The following is a 24,175-nucleotide window of genomic DNA, read 5'->3' as shown; positions in this document are numbered from 1 at the left end:
GTTGGCATAGGGGCTATAAGCACACATTATACAGGAAAATGGGGTTTGGTCTCAGGAAATGAAAGGAACCAAACAGCTGTCAACCACTCAGCATCGTCTCATAAATATAATGAATATTTTGATTTGAGAAGTCTTAAGGCTCTGGAGGTGGCAAGCACCTAACAAATACATTAGAAAAAAATAGAAATTAACTATCTCAGCAGAAGAAAAACAATTGCTTACTGGTCTAGCTAGATTTAGAAAACAAGTATCTGTAAGTAGTAATGTCTTAATGATTAGCACAAATACCAACATCAATACCAAATTAGAAAAAATTCATTTCACTTCAACTAAACAAACAGATCATATATCTACTATGCCCTAGAAACGAGGAATATAAAAAGAAAAACAAAATGATCTCTGCCCTCAAAGAACTTAAAAGTCTTTTGAAAGGATCTTGTTGAGAAAACATTGTATTTGATCGCAATAACTTCAATACTACTGGCTTAAACTGTCAACTTCCAAAAACAGAACAATACTAATGTAAAGACATTTATTCTATTATTTTTCAATAAAGATAACAATTGCAAAAGTCACCAAAACAAGGAGTAGAAAAGCTCATAACTTGCCCCAGAAAGCAAGCATCTTACCAAGCATCATAAAAATCCACAGGAAATAAAAGTTTAGTGTATGAACTGGTAAGTAAAGAAACCCGGGTAAGCCCGAGCTCAGGTTCAAGGAGACAGGGTGGACATCTCTGTTGGCTTAAGGGAAGGTGTGACACTGGCTATTCCATTTCCTCATCCTTCATTATATATAGTACAACATTGGATTTGGAAATGGAAAACTTGGGATAGAATTCCAGCTCTGCTTCTTTCAACCTGGGTGATTTTAGACAAGTCTTTAAACTCAGATTCTCAGTTTCCTCATCTGTGTAATGAATGAGTTTCACCAGATGGCTTTCAACTTTTCTTTGAGCTCAAAATATATGATTTCATGATCCTCTGGCCCTTCTATGGTAGGCAGGGGAAAGAAACAAGAATTTCTAAAGTGCCTACTCTGTACTAGGCATTAAAAGGTTAGCATCAAAGCAAAATATTTTTAAACATTATCTCAAGAATAATTCCCATTCTGAGGACTTCAATCTGGTGTTAACCTGCTTAGTGTCCTTGACCTTTCTAGCAATATGGTGAAGTCTATTGTATCCTTTCTTGGAATAATGCTAAATGCATGAAATAAAAAATACTGAATTCCAAGGGAACCAAATAGTAATGAAATATAGCTCTCAAAAAACAATTTTTTCTTTAAAACATGTTCAGAGATTCCAAATTCAGAATCCCTAATCTAGGAAGGTAACTTTTCTGATGGTAATCTTAAGTCTTAAGGTAAGCAGAATCAGTCCCATGTTGTGCTACAGATTTGTAGGCAGAGATTGGATAGAGAAATAGTATAGAGAGGCTGAATGGCATAGAAACTCTGCATCATAGGGAAGGGGGCATAAAAAGTACTACTGAGGGATTTCTAGGACACTGAGGGGTACTGCTAATAGATAATAGATAGATATATTATTATTATCTATATAATATATATATAATCTATATATTATCTAATAATAGATAGATAATAGATGCTAATAGATAGACTATTACATGGTCTAAGTTGAGTAATGTAGAGCACATGCAACTTTGAAGATCTCTGTGTGTACAATGAGCATTACCACCCTATGGAAGGTGACAGAAACATGGGCTAAAAGACAGGATAGGAACTTAAGTTAAAAGAGGAAAAACTGCATAAAATATCACGAAAAAGGATAAAAAATGAAAGATTATTACCTTTGTGGTGTAAAATAGTAAAATCAGTTAATAGGGTTAGTTATGTAAAACAGAACAGATCTGGCAGTATTTCTACAGTCAATTATTGTCATTAGCATCACTAATGACAATGGGGCCACAACTTTTGTGTGTTATCCTCTCAGTACCTAATGTACTACATGAGAAAATACTTAAATTGGAATGGGAAAAAAGTGGCTAGAACTGGGCAAATTGGCAAAGAAAAATAAATATATGCTTGAGATGAAAATTTTAGAATGTCTAATGTAAAACTTTTCAAGCTACAAAAAAGAAAAAAGTTTCCAAAAGAATGGACAAGATAATTTTAAAAAATGATAGTTAAGGAATATTTGCCTACCTTCTCCTCCCTATATTCTTAATGAGACTGGCCTACATATAGATCAAGTCATTCTTAAAGAAAAAAAAAAAGGGTAGGAAACAGGCAGGCTTACAAGCAATTACACAAAGAAGGTGATTTTTTCCCCCAATGAAATTAAAAGAGAGAGGAAATTAAAAGAGGGGAAAAGAAACTCCCTGTATAAAATATTTGTAGCAGTTCTTTTTGTGGTGGAAAAAAACTGGAAACTGGAAATCAAATGAGAAATGAATGGCTGAACAAGTTGTGGTATATGTTTGTAATGGTGTATTATTGTGCCATAAGAAGTGAGAAACAAGATGACTATAAAAAAAAAAAACCTGGAAAGACTTATATGAAATGATGCAAAGTGAACTGAGCTAAATCAGTAGGACACTGTACAAAGTAACAACAATAGTGCATGACAATCAACTGTGAATGACTTAACTATTTATCAACAAGGCAAGGATCCAGGACAACTCTGAGAGACTTCATGACAAAAAAAGGACAACCACAGCCAAAGAAGGAACAGAGTCCGAATGCAAATTGAACCATAACATTTTTTATTTTCTCCATGAATTTTTCTCTAGTGTAAGCAATATGTGTCTTCTTTCAAAATATTGCAAATATAGAAATATGTATTATATGAAAACATGTACAATCAATGTCATATTACCTGCCTAAGGGAGGAGAGAAGGGTGGGAGGGAGAAAACATGGATTCAGAAAATAAATATTATGAAATATGTATTGACATATAATCTGGGAAAAAAGAAAATTTATAATAAAAAAATAAAAATTTCAAAAATTAAAAACAAAAACATAAAGGCATTGATAAAGATGTTCTGCAGATGTTCCTGATTATAGATGACACTGTGCTAATTGCACTGAATCCTAGAACACTACCAGGGCTTCCTTAATCTGACCCATAATAATTCAAAAGACAGGCTTGAACAAACTCTAAAAATTAAACTGATGAAAAATGTATATTGCATAGAAGATGATCTGTTGAGATTATAGCACCTTGAGTTAGCCTGAAAGTACCAATTTTTGAATGGATGATGAGATGGGATCCAAAATGAACAGGATTAAAGAGAATGAGAATTCCATGAACCTTTTAAATAAAACTCCCAGATGTTAGAATCAATCTGTCTAGACAAAAGAAGTGATTAAACTGGGACAATGATTAAATAGAATTATAGTAAGATTATGAGAATTATAGTAAACATTTTATTAGATTATTAAGGAAAATTAATCATTAAGCTGAATTTAGGTAACAGAAATTATATCAGGAAGCACTTTGCAATAGGGCATTTCTTTTTAGACATACAAGGCACATCTGAGCTGAGACATGGTGGCTCTGGACCTCTCGTGACTATGAGATCATGACCTAGCACACAGCTTGAAGACCAGTCTAAACAACCAGGACACACTAAGAAGCTGAGACACCTCCTCAAGGAGGCAGAACCCAGTCATTCCTAGGAAAATGTATCTCCCACCCATTGTCAGAAATTGCCTTTCCCATCCACTGTAAAACCAATCCTGTGACAGAAATCATATCCTGGTGTAATGAATAATGTTAGGGTATAACTTTGCAGTCCCTAAGCAATACACAAATATGATATCATTTGATCCTCACAACAATCCTGAGTGTTAGGTACCATTATTGTACACATTTAACATTAGGGAAACTGAGGCAGAAAGAGTGTAAGTAACTGGTCCTGAGTCATAAAGCTGTTGGAGGTGAAATTTAAATTCAGGTCCTTCTGAGGCCCAGTACTCTATGTAATGTGTCACCTAGCTACCAATTACCTTGAATTTGTTTATTTTATTTAGATTTATTTCATACATATTTATACTTTTCCTCCTTGAAAATAGGGATTGTTTCATTTCTTATAATTCTATCCCTGGAGCCTGGTACATTTGTTATCATTACTGTTCAGTCTTTGCAGTAATGCCTGATTCTCCTTGGCTACAAATTTGGGATTTTCTTGGCAAAGACACTAGAGTGATTTGCCATTTTCTTCTCCATCTCATTTTGCAAATGAGGAAACTGAACCAAACAGGGTTAAATGACTTGGCCAGTAAGTGTCTAGATTTGAACCCAGGTTTTCCTGACTCAAGATATAACTGTGTAACCTTGCTGCTCTGGCACACAGTAATGACTTAATAAATGTTTGTTAATTGATTTGAATTATAAAGCCTATTAATAAAAATTTTACAATCTCATTTATTTACAAAGTACTCAACAGTAACTGTAGATATTCATGCAGATAGTGATTCTGAATTGAAACAGTGAATAATAATAAAGGCATTCCAAATATTTGTCAAGCGAAGTCATAATAGATTTGAATGTGCAAGTATGCTTATATCATAGCTGCATATAAGTAATGTAAAATAAAAATGGTTTTAGTAAGAGTTCGTTTCACAAGACATGTAGGATTCTATGAAATAAAATAGAAGATAGTTCAGGGAAACATGAGTTTAGTCTATGTATTAAGAAAAGACAACATAAAGTTGCTGTGATTATTTTACTTGAATGTCTACCTGCAACATCTTGCATTTTGTGCCAAACAATTATATCTGTGCTTTAATATGGTCTATCTCATTATTCAAGGGAATTTTCATGTTGCTTTAAAGTTCCTTATGTTTGCATAGGTCATAGTTGTCTTTGGAGTGGCAAAAAGGACTATGGCCGACTCGGAATCCTGATTCTACAGCACATCATTGTAGCATATAAAATAACATGAAAAGCCGCAACATGAAACACCTATTAAGTGCACAGAAGTGGCCTGCAAAGAGTTCTGTAGTTCAAAGCATTATGACTACATGTAGTCAAATGATTCTGTTTAAAAAGAAAAGACAAAAGAAAGCTCTTGGGTTGTGTGCTACATATACTCCATACCTCCATCTCCTTAAATAACATATCCTGAGATGTATTTTTCAGATGTTTAATTAAATTTAGTATGCATATATCGATGAGATGTACTAGTGGAACAAAGGGGCCATTTTCCCCACTGTTGATGAGATTCTGGAGTGTGGCTTCCTACCAAAGGAGCACAAAAAGAAGCATTACATTCTAAATATTCATCCTGGAGTCTCACTTCTCTTTCTCCTGCAAGCACTCTCCTTCAAAAGGGGCAAGGAAAGAAAATGTTCATCAAGTAACATTAACATCCTTAGATCACTAATGAGAATTTTGGAGGGCACAGAATGTCACAGCTCTAAAGGGAGTAATAAGCATTTCTCCCCCTAAAACCTCTAATTATGTAGCAGATGTTTAAATTAACTGTAAACTCTTACTATGACAAGGTCAAGTCGAAGGGTTCTTACCTCTCCTATGTGCTCTATAACCTAAGTTTGGTTTTTTTTAAAAGTAGGCAAATCCAGTTTTGGATCTGGGGGCAGTTTTTACAAAATAAACATTTCATCTTTAACTTTTTCCAACAAAGGATACATTTCTTTGCCTCTTTCCTTTCTTCTCTTCCCAACCACCAGTACTAGAACTGAGAACCTGCTAGATTTGTTTAAAAAGATAGACCTTTGTGATAAATGAATGAATTAAAAAGCCTTTATTAGGTCCTGGCTATGTGGCAAACACTCTATAAAACACTGGGGTATAAAAACAAAAGAGATACTCCCTGCCCTTAAGGAATTTATATTCTAAGAGGAGCCATAACACAGAGGAAAAGAAGCCTTCATGGAGAAAGTCACCAGGATAGTGAGTAGAGCAAAGAGGAGTTGAATGGCTTGTCCTTCCAGAATCATGGCAGGCTTGACTGAATTTTGATGGCCAGATAAGGAAGAATAGGTAAGACAGGTGGCAAGGATGATTCACAGGATTTTTCTTCATGGACAATATTTCATCCCTGCCTGTCTTGTCACAAGCCTGTAACAATATCCCATCTCACTTTGGCCTCCTGGAGTGCATGCAGCCCAAGTCCCATCGCCTCTAAGAGGCTTTATGGCAGACTGCATCCTATTTCTATCACTCATTTTGCCACTTTATTACTTATCATCTTTTCTTATCCTCTCACAATTTCATGTCAGCTTGGACTAGATTCAGAAAATCTAAGTTCAAATCCTCACTGCCATTTACTTGTGCATCTTTGGCAAGCCACTCAACTGGAACTCAGTTTCTTCTGTAAAATAAGGAGTTTAACTCTATGAAATGTTAATCTTGTTTCTTCATCAAAATTATGAACATGGGTCACATCTTTGGCACATCTCAGTATTTAGCATAGTGCCCAGTGTACAAACAATTATTTATTAATGGCAATTTGGTTAAATATAGGAAAAAGCTACTCTGTAACAGAATATCCATGGGACATGTTCAAGGGTCTAGTGACCCTTACTTTACAAATGAGGAAACTGAAGACCAAAGAGGTAAAAGGATTTACTTCAGTTCATATAGGCTATAACAAAACCAGGATTAGATTTGTCCCAATGCAATTCAGGATCTAATATGGATCTCCTTCTTTTGGAAAATCTCCATTAGACAGGGAAGTACAAGTCTCAAAGCAAAACAGTAGAAAGTTTGAGACTATAAATGGGGTGAAAAAACACAAATATTAGTGGTTATTTATGAATAAGATATTTCATCACTGCTTCTATTTAGGATATTGAATTAGCTAGATAGGGACAATAGCCATGATAAATATGAATATCTTTATACTTGTGAAAATGTATTAACAATTAAAAGGTATTCTGACAGTATTCACAAAAGAGGAGGCAATTTTTCAACTCTAGTTTGTTCCTGTCTGACCTATCTCGATGTCTAAGCAACTCTGTGCTTTACTGGGTGATTCCTATGGTTTGTGTGTATCTGTCTCTTATTATTTTCTTTTTATCCTTTCCTATCTGATTCCTAGTGATTCTACATTTCTCTGAGATTTTGTTTCCTCCTTTTTCATATCTTTCTGTTTTAACTGGCCATTGCAAAGAATGGAAGTACATTTTAAAATGTGATATTTATTGAATATCATTTTACATTCACTATTAAAAAAAACCCAATGGATAAGACATTTTTCAATTTCTCTCTCCCAAATATCTCTGCCACCACCCCCCAAACAAAATTTAGCCACTTTTACTTATCTAAGTATCAACTGATTGTTTCTGCTGGGCAAATGAATTTGTATAAAAAAAGTCTCCCAAAGTAGACTAGGACTAGGCATATACTATATTATTCCTTGCATCTGTGAATGTGAATATTGATAGGTTTTATGACTGGTATTGGAAACACGGAGGCACAAGAGACCTATATTCCAATTAAGATTTTTTTTTTATATTGCACTGTATTTCTATTTATTTTATTAAACATTTCCTGGACTTTCAGGTTAAAAGGACAAAAAAATCAAGATCAGATAAGTGAAGGGGCTCCACAGCATGGCACAACATTGAAAGTAAGTAGGATTTGGGCATTTTCATACTATATGGGGGTGAAATAGCTTCAGAAAACCATGAGCATATCAACCCTCCCCCACTCCACCAATGGAGTCAGAGACAGAGCCAGCACTCCAGAATCAGAGCAAATGCAGGGCAATCTCTAGGTTCTCTGGAGCTATCTAAAAAAACCACAAACTTACCCTCAGAGCAGCTAGAGGTGGGACTCCAGGAGGCTGAGGAACACAGACCTTGGGCTCAGAGATAGAGCAGGGGAGGGAGTGAAAGGGGGACACAGCAGAAGCCATAGAGACTTGAAAAATACCCCAGGAAAAAATTCTTCCTTAGCTCCATACACAGAGAGCCTGCCCTCCTCACTAAGACTTCTGGCTGGGAAGTAAAGGAAAAACCAACATGGCAATGCCCAGCAATACCCAAGACATACAATCTTCAACTACCAAAAAGAATACAAGAAAGGCATTGACCCTAAATAATTTTTATGGTAAAAAATATCCAGGCTACCCAGGGGACAGCTGAGGATGACAAAGAAGAAAACACATCCAAATCTTCAAAAAAATAAATATGGAAATTGGTCACAAGCTCTTGAGGAGTTGAAATTTGAGATGATGAATCAAATGAGAAAGATATAACAAAATTGGCAAGAAAAGTGGGAAATAGATCAATAAGAAAATAACTGTTTAAAAGACAGAAAATCCTACTTGGAAAACAAAGCCCAGAAATCACATAAAATGATAAGCAAATTGGAGACCAGAATTAAACAACTGGAAGCCATGAAAAGCAGGATAGAACAAACCAAAGAGGAAAATTAAAAAGACCATAGCAGAAAACAAGTCTTTAAAGACAAGAAACAGGAAAGTAGAAGCTAATGCGTCCACAAGACAGCAAAATTTTAAAAAAGTAAAAAGAATATCACATTAGAAGGAAACACAAAATATCTCACTGAGAAGGTGGTTGACCGTGAAAACAGATCGAGAAGATACAATCTGAAAATCATAGGCCTACCTAAAAACCTGAAAACAAACAGAAACTTTGATATCATACTACAAGAAATTATCCAAGAAAACAGCCCTGATGTTCTTCAAAAGAACCCATAAATCACCTTCTACATTAAATCTTCAAAAGACAACCCCAAGGGATGTAACTGCCAAATTTAAGAGCTTCCAATTTAAGGAGAAAATATTACAAGAAGTCAGAAAGAGACAATTCAGATATCAAGGAGCAACGATCTGGATTACATAGGATCTCACAGCCTCTACACTAAAGGACCACAGGGCTTGGAATATGATATTCAGAAAGGCAAAACAATGGGGTCTATAACCAAGGAAAACCTATCCATCAAAATTGATTATATACTTACAGGAGAAAGTATGGGCATTTAACGAAATACAAGATTTTCAAGTATTTATAAAGAAAAGATCAGAACTAAATGGAAAGTTTGCTATCCAAACACAAAAATGAAGAGAAACATGAAAAAGTAAATAAGAATGAATGGGAAAAGAAAAACAATTTTTTCTTTCTTTAAAGAAATCAATAAGGTCAAATTGTTTATATTCCTAAATGGAAACATGTTATTATTTGTAATTCTCAAAAATCTTATTCACTATTATAGTAGTTAGAAGAATTATTCATAGGTAGAGGTTGGGGTACTAAGTGATCTAAGATGATGTGCAAAAAAAGAAATGGGGGGATAATAGAAGATTGTATCAGGAGAAACTTGAAGTAACAAGAAAAATAGGATAGATAATCAATACCATAAAAAGAGGTACATGGGAAGGGAAGGGGAAGAATACTATTAGAAGAAGGAGAGGAAGAGAGTGCTAATAGGTAATACTTAAACCTTACTCTCAGTGGAATCAGTTCTAAGAAGGAAGAGCATCTAGATCCATTGGGGTATTGAATTATATATTAGCATATAGGGAAGTAGAGAGGAAAAATGTAAGGGGGGGAGTGGGATAAGGACTTCAAAAAGGAAGGGAAAGAGAGGGGGGAGCAAATTTAATAGATCATAAAAAATAATAAGAGGGGAATAAAAAGTGAGAGAATGGGAAGGGAAGTAAAATAAGGGTGGGGATTAGGGAGAATGATTAAAAGCAAACCACTGGTTTAAAAGGAAATAGCAAAAGAAGAAAGGGCAAAACTAGGAAAGGAAATCAAAATGTTGCGGAATACAGAGGTGCTAATCATAACTCTGAATATGAATGGTATGAATGCTCTCATAGGATAACCTATGACAGACGTGCTAGGAAATGACAAATCAGAAACAACTGAGAGACCCCTGTCCTAAGTCAAGCTTAAGCTACGACTGGTTGATGTGAGACACAGGAAAGTGTTGTAAAAACCATTTATATATTTCACATCACTTCCTCTTTCCGGCCTCTTTGGTGGCGGAGAGGTGGCTGGCGGATACATTCTGAGCTTTTCGGCATCTTGGCATGGCGGCTGCTATTGTCTGGATTCAGCAGTGAGTTTTCTTTGATACCATACTGGAGGAAGCTGAGTAGCCTAGTTCAGGTGAGGCATCTTTACAGAGCCCTTTTGAGGTTTAGACTGATTCTTTCTCCTTTGCCTTGGAAACATTATCCTCTTAGAAAGCCACAAATCTTCAGAGACCTCGTGGCGGAGGACTTTGAACTCCCCCTGGCACAGGTCAGGTTGGAGAAATCCTAAACTTTTTCCCTCTCTCTACTCCTTAATTCCTTACCCCTATATTGATTAACCACCATAAATTTCCAAACTGACTTGGGTATTTTATTTGGGATTTTCCTTGGCGACCAAAATTAATTTAGATTAGGTCATAACCCTAAAATTATCCTTAAAGTCACAACTTGGAATGTGAATGGAATGAACTCACCCATAAAATGCAAGCGAATAGCAAAGTGGATTAGAAACCAAAACCCTACCATATGCTGTCTACAAGAAACACACATGAGGAAGGTGGACACAAATAGGGTAAAAGTAAGAGGATGAAGCCAAACCTATTGAGCATCAACTGAAAAAGAAGGTAGGAGTCACAATCATAATATCTGACAAAGACAAAATAAAAATAGATCTAGTTAAAAGAGATAGATAAGGTATTTACATCCTGATAAAAGGCAATATAGACAATGAGGAAATATCAGATGTATGCACCAAATGGCATAACATCCAAATTTCTAAAGGAGAAACTAGTGAAGCTCAAGGATACAATAGATAGAAAAACTATACTAGTGGGAGACCTGAACCTTCCTCTATCAGAACTAGGTAAATCAAACTAAAAAATAAATGAAGATGTAAGAGACGTGAATGAAATGGTAAAAAAATTAGAGTTAGTAGATATGTGGAGAAAAATAAATATGGACAAAAAGGAATACGCCTTCTTTTCAGCAGCACATGGTACATTCACAAATATCAACCATTAGTAGTCTCTTGGTGACCGAGAATGAAGATTGTCTTTGTGCATAATCATCTATCATGTGGCTTTGGAGTCCAAAGGCTGAGGCGCAGAGTGTGTGGCACACGGGGCATGGGACGCCAGTTGTTATGGGAGGTGCGGCTGTGGCCTGGTGTCGGAGTTTACGCGCAGCGGCAAGACGTCGACGTCGCTCATCTTCAAAGGTGGTGGCGGCATGGTGAATATGGGTTCGCCAGCTGCTTCTGACAGAGGCAGCGAGTTCTAGTTGCTTTGGTGTCATGCCAGCCCACTTCAAGTTGGACTTTAGCTGATCCTTGAATCTTTTCTTTGGTCGGCCTTGTTTCCTGAGTCCAGCTGACAGTTCACCATAGAATACCTGTCTTGGTATTTGCTGTGGGTCCATGCAGATGACGTGTCCAGACCACCGTGGCTGGGTTTGGAGGACCAGGACTTCGATGCTGGTGGAGTTGGCTCTGTCGAGGACTTCCTGATTGGTGATTCGGTCCTGCCATCAGATCCTCATGATTGACCGGAGGGAGCATTGGTGGAATTGCTCCAGCTGTTTCACGTGCTTCCGGTACAGTGTCCATGTCTCACAACCATACAGGAGCGAGCTGAGGACCACTGCGTTGTACACTTTGAGCTTCGTCGCAGTGCTTACACCTCTGTGTTGGAGGACTTTGGAGCACAGCTGCCTGAGTGCCTGGCTGGCCTTTTGGATCCTGGCATTAATCTCGTGGTCTAGGGACCCGTCCTTGGTGATGGTGCTGCCCAGGTACTTGAAAGTGTTGACATTAGAAAGCTGTGTGCCATCGATTGTAATGCACGGCTGGTTCGTGGGCCTCCCTGGTGCAGGTTGGAATAGCACCTCTGTTTTGCTGAGGCTGTTAGTCAGGCCAAACAGTTCTGTTGCAGTGGAGAACCTGTCCACAATGGTTTGGAGATGATTTTCTTGGTGGGCCATGAGAGCACAGTCATCTGCGAAGAGAGCTTCCAGGATGAGTCTCTCTGTTGTCTTTGTTTTTGCAGTCAGGCGGTGAAGGTCGAATAGTGAGCCATCCAGTCGGTATTTGATGTAGACGCCCAGGTCTAGATCCATCACAGCATGTCGTAATACTTGGGTGAATGATAGGTTGAATAGCACCAGAGCGAGGACACAGCCTTGTTTCACGCCATTGGAGATGTTGAAGTGATCGGAAGTCTCTCCACCAGATAGGACTTCCCCTGTCATGTCGACATGAAAGAGCTGGATCAGTTTGATGAATTTTGCTGGGCAACCGAGCTTGCTGAGGATCACCCACAATGCGTCCCTGTTCACTGTGTCGAACGCCTTTGTCAGGTCTATGAAGACAATGTAGAGACTCAGGTTCTGCTCAAGGCATTTTTCCTGCATTTGCCTCACCGTGAAGACCATGTCAATGGTGCTACGATCTGGTCGGAAGCAACGTTGTGATTCAAGCAGGTTCTGCTCTGAAACAGATGATAGGAGTCTGTTGAGTATAACACGGGCGAGGATCTTTCCAGCATTGGAGAGTAGTGAGATGCCTCTGTAGTTGTCACAGGCTGTTCGTGCGCCTTTGTTCTTGTATAGGGCTATGATGGAGGCATCTCTGAGTTCTGGGGGCATGTCTTCCTCTTCCCATATGCTGGTCAGCACTATGTGGAATGCCTGGAGCGCCTTTCCATTTAAGGCCTTGTACACCTCGGTTGGCATCCCATCTTTACCAGGTGCGTTGCTTGCACTCATTTGTTTAATGGCTTTTTGGAACCATATACTAGTGCAACCATATACTAGGGCATAAAAACATTGCAAACAAGTGCAAAAGAAAGAAATAATGATGCAACCTTCTCAGATCACAATGCAATGAAAATAATAATTAGTAAGGGTACATGAAAAGACAAACCAAAAATTAATTAGAAATTAAACAATACGATTCTTCAAGAATCGGTTAAAGAACAAATCATAGAAGCAATTAATAACTTCATTGAAGAAAATGACAATGATGAGACATCCTTTCAAAATGTATGGGATGTAGCCAAAGCAGTACTCAGGGGGAAATTTATATCCTTGAGTTCATATATTAGCAAATTATAGAGGGCAGAGATCAATGAATTGGGCATACAAATTAAAAAATCCTCAAGTGAAGACTAAATTAGAGATCCTAAAAATCAAAGGAGAAATTAATAAAATTGAAATGTAAAGAACTATTGACTTAATAAATAAGACTAGAAACTGGTATTTTGAAAAAAAAAACACAAATAAAATAGACAAAGTACTAGTCAATCTAATTAAAAAAAGGAAAGAAGAAAACCAAATGGACAGTATCCATAATGAAAAGGGAGACCTCACCTCTAATAAACAGGAAATTAAGGCAATTATTAAAAACTATTATACCCAACAAAATAGCAATAAATATGGTAATCTAGGTGATATGAATGAATATTTACAAAAATATAAATTGCCTAGACTAACAGAGGAAGAAATAGACTACCTAAACAACACCATATCAGAAAAGAAAATTGAACAAGCCATCAAAGAACTCCCTAAGAAAAAATCCCCAGGTCCAGATGGGTTCACAAATCAATTCTATCAAACATTCAAAGAACAACTAATCCCAATATTATACAAACTATTTGACAAAATAAGCATAGAACGAGTTCTACTAAATTCCTTTTATGACACAAATAGAGTACTGATTCCAATGCCAGGAAGGTCAAAAACAGAGAAAGAAAACTATAGACCAATCTCCTTAATGAATATAGATGCAAAAATCTTAAATAGGATACTAGCAAAAAGACTCCAGCAAGTCATCACAAGGGTTATTCACTATGACCAAGTAGGATTCATACTGGAATGCAAGGATGGTTCAATAGTAGGAAAACCATCCACATAATTGACCACATTAACAAGCAAACCAACAAAAATCACATGATTATCTCAACAGATGCAGGAAAAGCCTTTGACAAAATACAACACTCATTCTGAAATAGAGAATGTAAACTGAGGAAATTATTTCTTGTTGCAATGACTGCTGTCTTATGACTGGCTATGACTAGAGAGGGCTGCTAGGGGAACCTGAAACTACTTGGTGGTAATGGAGGTAGGAATGAGAAATGCTGAGGGATGCTAGCACAGGGATGCTGCCACATAGGGGAATTGCTCTGGGGAATACTCTGGGGTTTGCCTACTGATCCTGATGGATCAGTATATCTTTCTAACCTCCTCTCCCCTTTACTCCCTCCCTTCTCCAACCCTCTCCTTCCTGCATCCCTCACCTCCCAGTTCTTCTTGAAGCCTTTGGATTCTTCCCTCTTCCCTTGAGTAAACTATATACTCTTTTCTTTTCCTTTTTTAAGTCAAGGGGCTTATTGGGATAACAGAATAGGAAACTGAGGTAAGAGGGATGAGGATGTCCCTAATCTAAAATGAGGGAGAATTGAGGGTTTGAGAAAGTAGTCCAGTCACAACTGTGACTCTAAGACAGAGAGATGGACAGTTAGAAAGATGGAGGACAACAGCTGTTTAAAATCTTTCTTCTTCTCAAAGCCAGCAAGGTCTCTCAGCTTAACCCCAGAGAGAAACAAAGTTCAAAATATCTCCTTCCACCTGGCTTTCTTCCAACTGTTGGTCAGTCTAATCTCAGAGAGAACAGAGGTTTCTCCCTTGGTCAGAGAGCCCCAAAAACCAAGCCTACCCTACTAGGGTCCTCAGCCAGCCTCAACCCCAGAGAGAGAGAAACAAAGTCCAAAGTTTCTCCCCTGGTGAGCTTGAACTGCCTCTCCTCCTGGGAACATTCCGTTTGGAACATTCCTCTTGATTGACAGCCAGGTCCCCAGCCTTGGTTCTTGCATCTTGGCTTGTCCTGCAAAACCTCTCTCTCTTCAAGTCTCTATCACAACTCCTATTGAAAACACTAGAAAGTATAGGAATAAAAGGTCCTCTTCTAAAAATAATGAACAGTATATATCTAAAACCATCAGCAAACATCATCTGCAATGGAGATAAATTAGAAGCCTTCCCAATAAGATCAGGAGTGAAACAAGGATGCCCATTATCACTGCTATTATTTAACATTGTACTAGAAACACTAGCAGTAACAATTAGAGTAGAAAAAGAAATTGAAGGTATTAAAATAGGCAATGAGGAGAACAAGTTATCACTCTTTGGAGATGATATGATAGTCTGCTTGAAGAGTCCTAGAGAATCAACCAAAAAGCTAATCAAAATAGTCCACGACTTTAGCAAAGTTGTAGAATACAAAATAAACCCACATAAATCATCAGCATTTCTATATATCTCCAACATATCTCAGCAGCAAGAATTACAAAGGGAAATTCCATTTAAAATCACCCTAGACAATATAAAATTCTTAGGAATCTATCTGCCGAGACAAACACAGGAACTATATGAACACAACTACAAAACACTCTTCACACAATTAAAACTAGATCTAAACAACTGGAAAAACATTCATTGCTCATGGGTGGGATGAGCTAACATAATAAAAATGGCAATCCTAGCCAAGTTAATTTACTTATTTAGTGCCATATCCATGGAACTACCAAAAAACTTGTTTATTAAATTAGAAGAAACCATAACAAAGTTCATTTGCAAGAACAAAAGATCAAGGGAAACAATGAAAAAAATGCAAAGGAAGGTGGCCTTGCAGTCCCAGATCTCAAACTATACTATAAAGCAGTGGTCATCAAAATAATTTGGTACTGGCTAAGAGACAGAAAGGAGGATCAATAGAATAGACTGGGGGTAAATGACCTCAGCAAGACAGTCTATGATAAACCCAAAGATCCCAGTTTTGGGAACCAAAATCCACTATTTAATAAAAACTGCTGGGAAAATTGGAAGACAGTAGGGGAGAGATTAGATTTGGATCAACATCTCACACCCTACTCCAAGATAAACTCAGAATGAGTGAATGACTTAAATATAAAGAAGGAAAATAAAAGCAAATTAGGTGAACACAGAATAGTATATATGTCAGATCTTTGGGAAATGAAAGACTTTAAAACCAAGCAAGAGCTGGAAAAAAAATCACAAAATGTAAAATCAATAATTTTGATTACATCAAATTAAAACGTTTCTGTAGAAACAAAACCAATGCAACCAAAATGTGAAGGGAAGCAACAAATTGGGAAACAATCTTCATTACAAAAACCTCTGACAAAGATCTAATTACTCAAATTTATAAAGAGCTAAACCAAATGTACAAAAAAATCAAGCCATTCTCCAACTGATAAATGGGCAAGGGACATGAATAGGCAATTTTCGGTTAAAGAAATCAAAACTATTAATAAGCACGTGAAAAGGTGTTCTAACTCTCTTATAATCAGAGATGCAAATCAAAACAACTCTGAGGTACCACTTCACACCTAGCAGATTGACTAACATAACAGCAAAGGAAAGTAATGAATGCTGGAGGGGATGTGGCAAAGTTGGGACATTAATGCATTGCTGGTGGAGTTTTGATCCAACCATTCTGGAAGGCAATTTGGAACTATGCCCAAAGGGCGATAAAAGACTGTCTGCCCTTTGATCCAGCCATAGCACTACTGGGTTTGTACTCCAAAGAGATAATAAGGAAAAAGACTTGTACAAGAATATTCATAGCTGCGCTCTTTGTGGTTGCAAAAAATTGGAAAATGAGGGGATGCCCTCCAATTGGGAAATAGCTGAACAAAATGTGGTATCTGTTGGTGATGGAATACTATTGTGCTAAAAGGAATAATAAAGTGGAGGAATTCCATGGGAATTGGAACAACCTCCAGGAATTGATGCAGAATGAGAGGAGCAGAACCAGGAGAACATTGTACACAGAGACAGATACACTGTGGTATAATCGAATGTAATGGATTTCACCATTAGTGGCAATGCAGTGATCCTAAACAACTTGGAGGGATCTATAAGAAAAAACACTATCCACATTCAGAGGAAAAACTGAGAGAGCAGAAACACAGAAGTAAAACAACTGCTTGATTACATGGGTCGATGGGGATGTGGTTGGGGATGTAGACTCTAAATGATCACCCTAGTGCAAACATCAACAACATGGAAATGGGTTTTGATCACGGACATATGTAATGCCCAGTGAAATTGTGCTATTGGAAGCTTTTGGAATGGTGGGGATGGGGAGGGAGGGAAAAAACGATTCTTGTAACCAAGAAATAATGTTATAAATTGACTAAATAAATTAATTTAAATTTAAAAAAAAGAATTACTAAATACAAGTATATTAACAAGAGATATGTTAAAGGGTATTCTTGTAATGGTGCAAATAGATCAGAGGAGCTTTAATGTTGTGCAACTTGAAGTTCTATGGTTGAATGAAGTCTGATCTATTTGATACTTCATTGTAGATCTGAAAAGTGGATAAGCTGAATTTTACCATACTGAGTGGCCCCTTGACTCACTACAATATCTATTTCAGCCATCTTCCTGCTATATTGTTCTGTACTATTCTCTATTGCCAACCAAGTAATACAATTTTCAACTCTGGGATCCTGTAATTCTGATTGGCCAGAGTTCATCATATTTAGATTATTCAAGGCCCACCATGTCTTCTTTATCCTTATATTGCACATGTACTCTCCTTTCTCCTCTTCAATTATAATCAAATTAATATAACATTCTTAGAAAGAATGTCACAATCATAAACCCTAGGACTTCCCTTACTACTTTCATGAAATTCCAGAAGAAAGCACTCCTCTGACTACCATTCCCCTACATATTGTCTTCCTCTATTGGGATGTAAGATCTTTGAAGGAAGAGATCTTCTTGATTTTTCTATTTGAATTCAAACCTGTTGTAATTTGTAATTTTAGTGTGAAACAAGTCCATTAAAGTTCTATTCTGATGTGTTGCTATGTTGTGAAGTTCTCCCAATTTGTTATGGTCTAGGGCAGAGGAATCCAAACTAGAAAGGTTCAAATTTCAAGCCTAGTGATGGGCTATGTGTCTTTGTTGGTAACCCAACTAGAGAAGCTCATTGCTAGATTGGTCACAGGAAAATTCTTCTGCCAAAGCATTCCTTGACAATCATCTACCAAGTTCCTCATATTTTGAAAATTATATTAGTGAAGGGAGTGAGCATACTGAAGAAATTAAAGATCCTAAAGTATACTTTTAAAAAGCACCTGGGATTCTTACTCTAATATTGTCTACTGACATACAATATAATTAGGTTTAAACTATATTTGGCTTAGTCCCTATCCATCTGAGATCTGAGTTACAGAATTAACAAAATGACCACATTATCAAATATCCACATCCATAAGGCTGGAAAATGGCATGACACTGGAAAAAAGTTCCAGAAAGATCTGTCAATATACAACTTTAAATCATTTGAAAATAAGCATGTAAATAAAAATTACTGTAATTACAGCTGCCTCCAGATGAGTGTTTTCCTCCAAAGGGATGCCTGCACATTTTTCTGTAATGAGAATAGGGAGACTTAAACTGTTCTGAAATGTTTTTTCAACAAAGACTAAATAAATTCACTTTGCCAAGCAGAAAGAGGCAGCTGTGAGCAAAATGGTTTTTAATCAAATTTGGATGAAAATCAGTACCTCAAAGAGATATTGTCTAAGAAATATTAACAAATCCTACCATAAATACTATTTATTTTTTAAAGCTAGTTAAGGGAAAAATATTTTTTTTATTTATAATTTGGTATTTGTCAAAAAGCTGATTACATTCATTTTAAATAGTTTTTCTCTTGTGATTGAGAATCTATAGTTTCCTAAGATCATATAAATATTTTCTTTAAATCCAAGAGGTTATTATTTCTTTCTATAACATGCTTCACTGAAATTCAAAACCATCCTCTAGACCTGGAAGTCAAGCCATCTGGTACATGGTGCTTGTGTAGTTATAATAAAGAATAACACAGCTAAAGTACAAACCAGTGGGCATATATAAAAGTTGTGGGTTATCTGCATCCCAGCCCCAGGAAAATGTGTTCTGAAGGCTATGTATGAAGTCCTTGGCATTAGGATGAATTATAGAAGACCTCAGAGATAGGCTCTTTCTAACCTCTAGTTTTCCTGGGGTGATTCTAAAGTTGGCCTAGGATTCCAAAGCAGCTCTAAAGGGATAAAGAGTTTCATCTCCAGAATGCAAACATCAATCCTGTCCCTGGTTCAGAAATTAGAGGAGTTTTAGAAGCTCTTGCCAGTATCAAAAGGTTAGGAATCTTTCTAAAGATTATCCTATGATGAAACTGTCTTTAAGATGGTCTGAGAACTCTTCAAAGACTGACAACAGAGCAATAGTATAGGTACAGCCTATATAAGCCTTGAGAGTACAAGTAATAAGAGATGGCCTCTGTGATCAGTAAAAATTGATATAACTAGTTAAGGAACAATTTGCCAACGATTCACTGGAGCTAAAAGTACAATTAAAAATAAAGCATATGTCATGTAAACTGAATTTGGCAATTTGATGTTAATCACGAAATTGTTTTGTAAGATAAAACCTAATCCCTATACATAGAACAGAAAGTAGTATTAACTAGACCGAGATATAAATTATGTTTACATTACAGAAGTAATCAGGGGAAAAAATAGAATCCTGCAGAATCTCAAAACTTGCAAGTCATCCTCAACTATCATTCTGGGATGTTTCATATCAGGAAAAAAAAGCAATGATCATCAAGATTAATAGCATGATTTTATGTAATATTCGGATTTATTGCCCCATCTATGAAAGGCTACAATTTATAACATGTTCAAAGAGAGTTATGAGTTCTTTTCCATGTGAGATTAGTCAGTGTATTTGTTTAAATATTTATAACTCAGTGGTAAAATTATGTGCTGCTAATGTATCCCATTCCCCACCAATGATATGATTATTATTAGCACCTTCTCTCCTTGTGATATTCATGATAAATAATTGCTACTCTCTTATCAAGCAAATGTAGAAAAAATACATAGAGACAGGATGGCATGATATGTAGAGTTAGCCTCAGAGTTAGGAAGACGAGTTTAATTTCCATCTCTGACACATAATAGCTACATGACCATGAGGAAATCAGTTAACTGCTCAGTTCTCCAAGTAATTCTCTAAAAACAAAAGTTACATATTAGTTATCTGAATTGGTAGAATAGTAGAACAACCTATACAAATGAAATCATAAGTCGAGATCAAAAAACATTTTTTAAGGTAAATGAATGATAAAATATGAAGAAATATTGATTCCTTTCAACCTATTTTTTCATTTACATGAATTAAATACTGGTTTTAGAAATAATCTTGATTAGATATTAGAATCCCAATATGAAAATCATTAGAAATATTTCATTTATACAGTTAGAATTATAATTTTCAATGGAGAATACCAACCAGAAGTATAAGCAAAACTATCATTATGGTGCTGCTTTTAGAGTCAGAGGTTATGGGTTCAAATCACAACTCAGAAATCCACTCTCTTTACAACCTTAGGAAAGCTAATTTGTTTGCTCAAGACCTCCCTTTCATCATCTAAAATATGAAGGTGTCAGTCTGGATAATTTCTGAGTTCCCTTCCAGAACTAAAATTCTGGGATTCTATGAACAAGCAATTCAGCAATTCGGGATCTGAATGTCCATTTTATAAACTATAAGACCTCCTATGATTATCTTCACTCTGCCATTTCCCCATTCACACTATCCCAGAAGAGAGACAAAGGAAATATAAGGCATTATCAAACTCAAAGAAAAGAGCTGCTTAATATAAAATGAAAGTAGTTATATAAGATACTAGCTATCGGCTAAATAAAAGAGTCTTATGAATGAGACTACTGATTTTATATCTACCACCAATAACTACCGCTAATCAAGAACATATTATATTTACATACTCCATAATATCAAAAAGGTTTACCTCTCTAATTGTGGTTAACATCAATAAAAATAAAGCATGACATGTCAAGACTATGTCAAATAGTAGTTTAATGAAATCACTGAAATATCAATGAATAAAGCATATATTTTAAGCCTCTGACTTGTGATTCAAATATTATATTAGTAGTTTTTCAGGAGGAAAGAGGTAAAAGAAAAAGTCAAATAGCTCCTTAAATTCAAAGAAATAAAAATTTAATAAAATATATGCTGAAAATTTATTTTTATAGATTAAAGTATAAATTAGTTCAATTTAAATTAGTATAAAGTACACACATAAGAATTGAAGCAGTGGAGGAAAATAGAAGTAAAGGGATAATAAGTAGGGACAATCAGTAAAGAAGGACAACTTGAGAAGGAAAATTTTAAGTTGATTTTTGAAGTTGGTGAAATATATGCATTGGCAGAGGTTGGAGAGAAGATTACCTAAGCACAGAAAATAGTATGTACAAAGACAGATATGGGAATAAGAAAGCATAGGAAGAGGCCAAAGAAAGCAGGTAAATTTGCCAGAATATCTGAGTAGGAAAATAATAAGAAATTGTAATGGTGAGATGGGATGATAGTAGGTAGACAGACTTAGTCAGAAACTGCCTGACTCCCAGGTTAAGAGTTGAGGAGCAAGAAAAAAGCCAAAGGAGAAAGCCAGGTACAGACATGATATTACAAAATACCTGGGTCATTTTAAGTATTAAAAGGAATTGCAATTGTACAAGATGGAAGAGAGAAGGTAATAGTAATGAAATGAAGAAAGAGGCCATCAATAATGTAAAAAAACCTTAACAATGCCCTTATCTCTGAATCTACTTCATGTTTTTAAAAAGTAGAGAGACATTAAAACCCTGTGTCCTTATTAGAAGCAGTATCAGTAGCATCTGCTATATAACTACCCTCACAATTAAATCTCTATATGTTAATGAATGTCAAGTCATTGAAAATATTTTTTCTAGCAACAAAAATCAGCCCAAACTATTTCAGAACTCAGCCAAGAACCGCTATACTATAAATCAATACAAAGTCAAATGTTATCAAAAAGTGCTTTAATCAAGTAATACTTGAAGGTTAATTAAGTGAGATAGTAAAAATAAGCATTTTATCAAGTCTTCATTAACAGTTATTTTATTGTTGATATTTAAAACTCTTAAATTTCCAATTTTAGATATCACCCTTATTTCAATTCCAAGTTAGATACACTGGGGTATTTATTTTCCATGTACTGATTATTTTTCATACTTGTTATATCAAGGAAAGATTTCAGATACTTAAGATTATAAATACACTTTTAAAAATCTACTCTCTAGAATCTTGTCAAGTATCGAATAAGCCAAAGAACTTCATCTTGTGAATTAAAAGTTAGTTTCCAAACCTCAGATGGATCATTTTGGTCATCTACAATGTAAGATAGGGAATTGGATAATTGGTGTCCAGGAAAGCCAATTCTTGAATCGGGTGCAATTTTATGCTTTTTGAAAAAGACAAGCTTCACTTCTAACAAGTTTTTCTGGTCTGCAACAACACACTTGAATTCATTTAAAGCACGGAACTTAATCACATCAAATTGTGAGCATCGAGGAGATATTCTTGGAGAAATTGTATGGGGAAAGAAAACACAATCTTCTCTCACAAGTCCAATATGTGTATTAAGAAGAACTAATGACTTACAGCGTGTTTGGCTAGAGTCACTCTCTACTCTGACTGTAGTATATAATAGTAGTTGAACCTCTGACAGGGAAGGAATACTGTTTTCCATGTTTCCATGAAGTAAGTAAATAATGTCAACCAGAGTACTCTGGAATTTAGATGTCAGTCTCACTCCACTTGTCAAAACCAAATCAGTAACCTCTGTTCTCCAATCAAGTGAAAGCTGAACTAAATCTTCCCTAAGCAAAGGATGATTAAAACAGATGGCACTGTCTGACACAGACATTAAGGGATTTAGTAGGTCATAGCATATCTGCTGAGTGAAGTTTTTGTTGTAACTAAACACAGTGAGCAAGTGGTCTTCTGTGGAGCCCAGAAGTCGTACACACTGTCCTCCAAAACCAACTTGAATCTCTCTAAGCACAGAAAGGGGAAGAATATGAAAAATGTCTAAGGAACCTGGGCAATTATTTGATAGAAGTAAGGCAAATAAGGCCAATCTACACAGAATCAAACAAGCTGGCTGTGGATCAGGTTCTTTGCAATTAGCAACAGCAAGCCAATAAACACTTTTAAATTCATCTACTTTGCTCCAAAGTTCATGCGGGAAACAGGTCACGCACTCTAGTAGGTCTTCTAAAGGCAATTCCTGAAGTCTAAGTAGTTCAGCTGGAAACTGCACAAGGGTCTGTCTGAATGCAAAGTGGTTTCTAGCACTGTCATATATTCGCTGGAAAACAGAGCACTGAGAAGAACTTTGTGCCCCCGCAGTTAATGAGGTAGCTGGGGCCATATAATGCATGGGACTCTGTTCTGGCAAAGATTGGCTCTTGTCACTCATGACAACTTGAGCCTCATTTAAGGGGTGTGGATCCGAACACCTCATGTATGACCTCCAGGGCATCTCCAGAACTGGCAAGTTTCTAATTAATGTTGTTACTTGGGAGGTCAGGCCACTGGGGTTATATAGGCTACCCATATGTCTTGCTTGGTTAAGCATCTTTGTGCTATTTTGGAGAAACGTACTTCTAGTACCTTTATAAAAGCTAGAAAACTTGTTATAAAAATATTCTAAGCCATAGTATGTATTTGTCCTGACACTTGCAGGTGGAAGGGTAAATTTTAGGGTGCTTTGTTTTGTAATGTTTAGCTCTTTTTCAATATGCTGTTCATGGAAAGGAATCAGGGCTGGGAACTTTTGGGGATCTGTCTGGGATGGACTCTTCTCATTGGAAATAGACTCAGAAAGAAATAAGCAAAGGACGTTGCTGTGTCTGGTCTCATTGCTACTCTCTCCAGATGTTGTATTGGATCTATGTTGCAGGAAGTTCCAGCTAGATTTAATCCTTGAGCTGAAGGCATCTTCACTAGCCATTGCCATTGCCATGAATCTTGAATAACTGAAGTTCTCTATCTTATCTTGCAAACATTCTGAACTTTCCTTGTTTGTCTGAAGGTAGTCAAGAAGGTAATTTTGATGACAAAAATCTTGATCAAAAACACCATTAGAGTCAGGACAATTTAGCTTGCAATTAATTTCACATGGAAACTCTTGTTCTGAACACGGGCTCCTTTCGTGGTACTTTCTCTCTTTTGACACAAGTAAGAAATTTGTAGAACTTGATGTATTCCATGTTACTGAATTGTTTTTTTCTTTCCTCTGTTCTACTTTGTTCACTTCTTCTCT

General features: G+C 36.3%; 1 protein-coding gene across 1 annotated transcript in view; it reads right to left on the bottom strand.

Moving 5' to 3' along the window:
- The window catches only part of KIF16B (kinesin family member 16B), a 341,792-nt gene that overhangs the window by 97,931 nt on the left and 219,686 nt on the right, over nt 1-24,175 (bottom strand). The gene's annotated exons all lie outside the window — the stretch shown is intronic.

The sequence above is a fragment of the Monodelphis domestica genome, chromosome 1, assembly GCF_027887165.1.
Source record: "Monodelphis domestica isolate mMonDom1 chromosome 1, mMonDom1.pri, whole genome shotgun sequence".
Classification (NCBI taxonomy): Eukaryota; Metazoa; Chordata; class Mammalia; order Didelphimorphia; family Didelphidae; genus Monodelphis; species Monodelphis domestica.
This window is presented reverse-complemented; position numbering and strand designations above follow the sequence as displayed.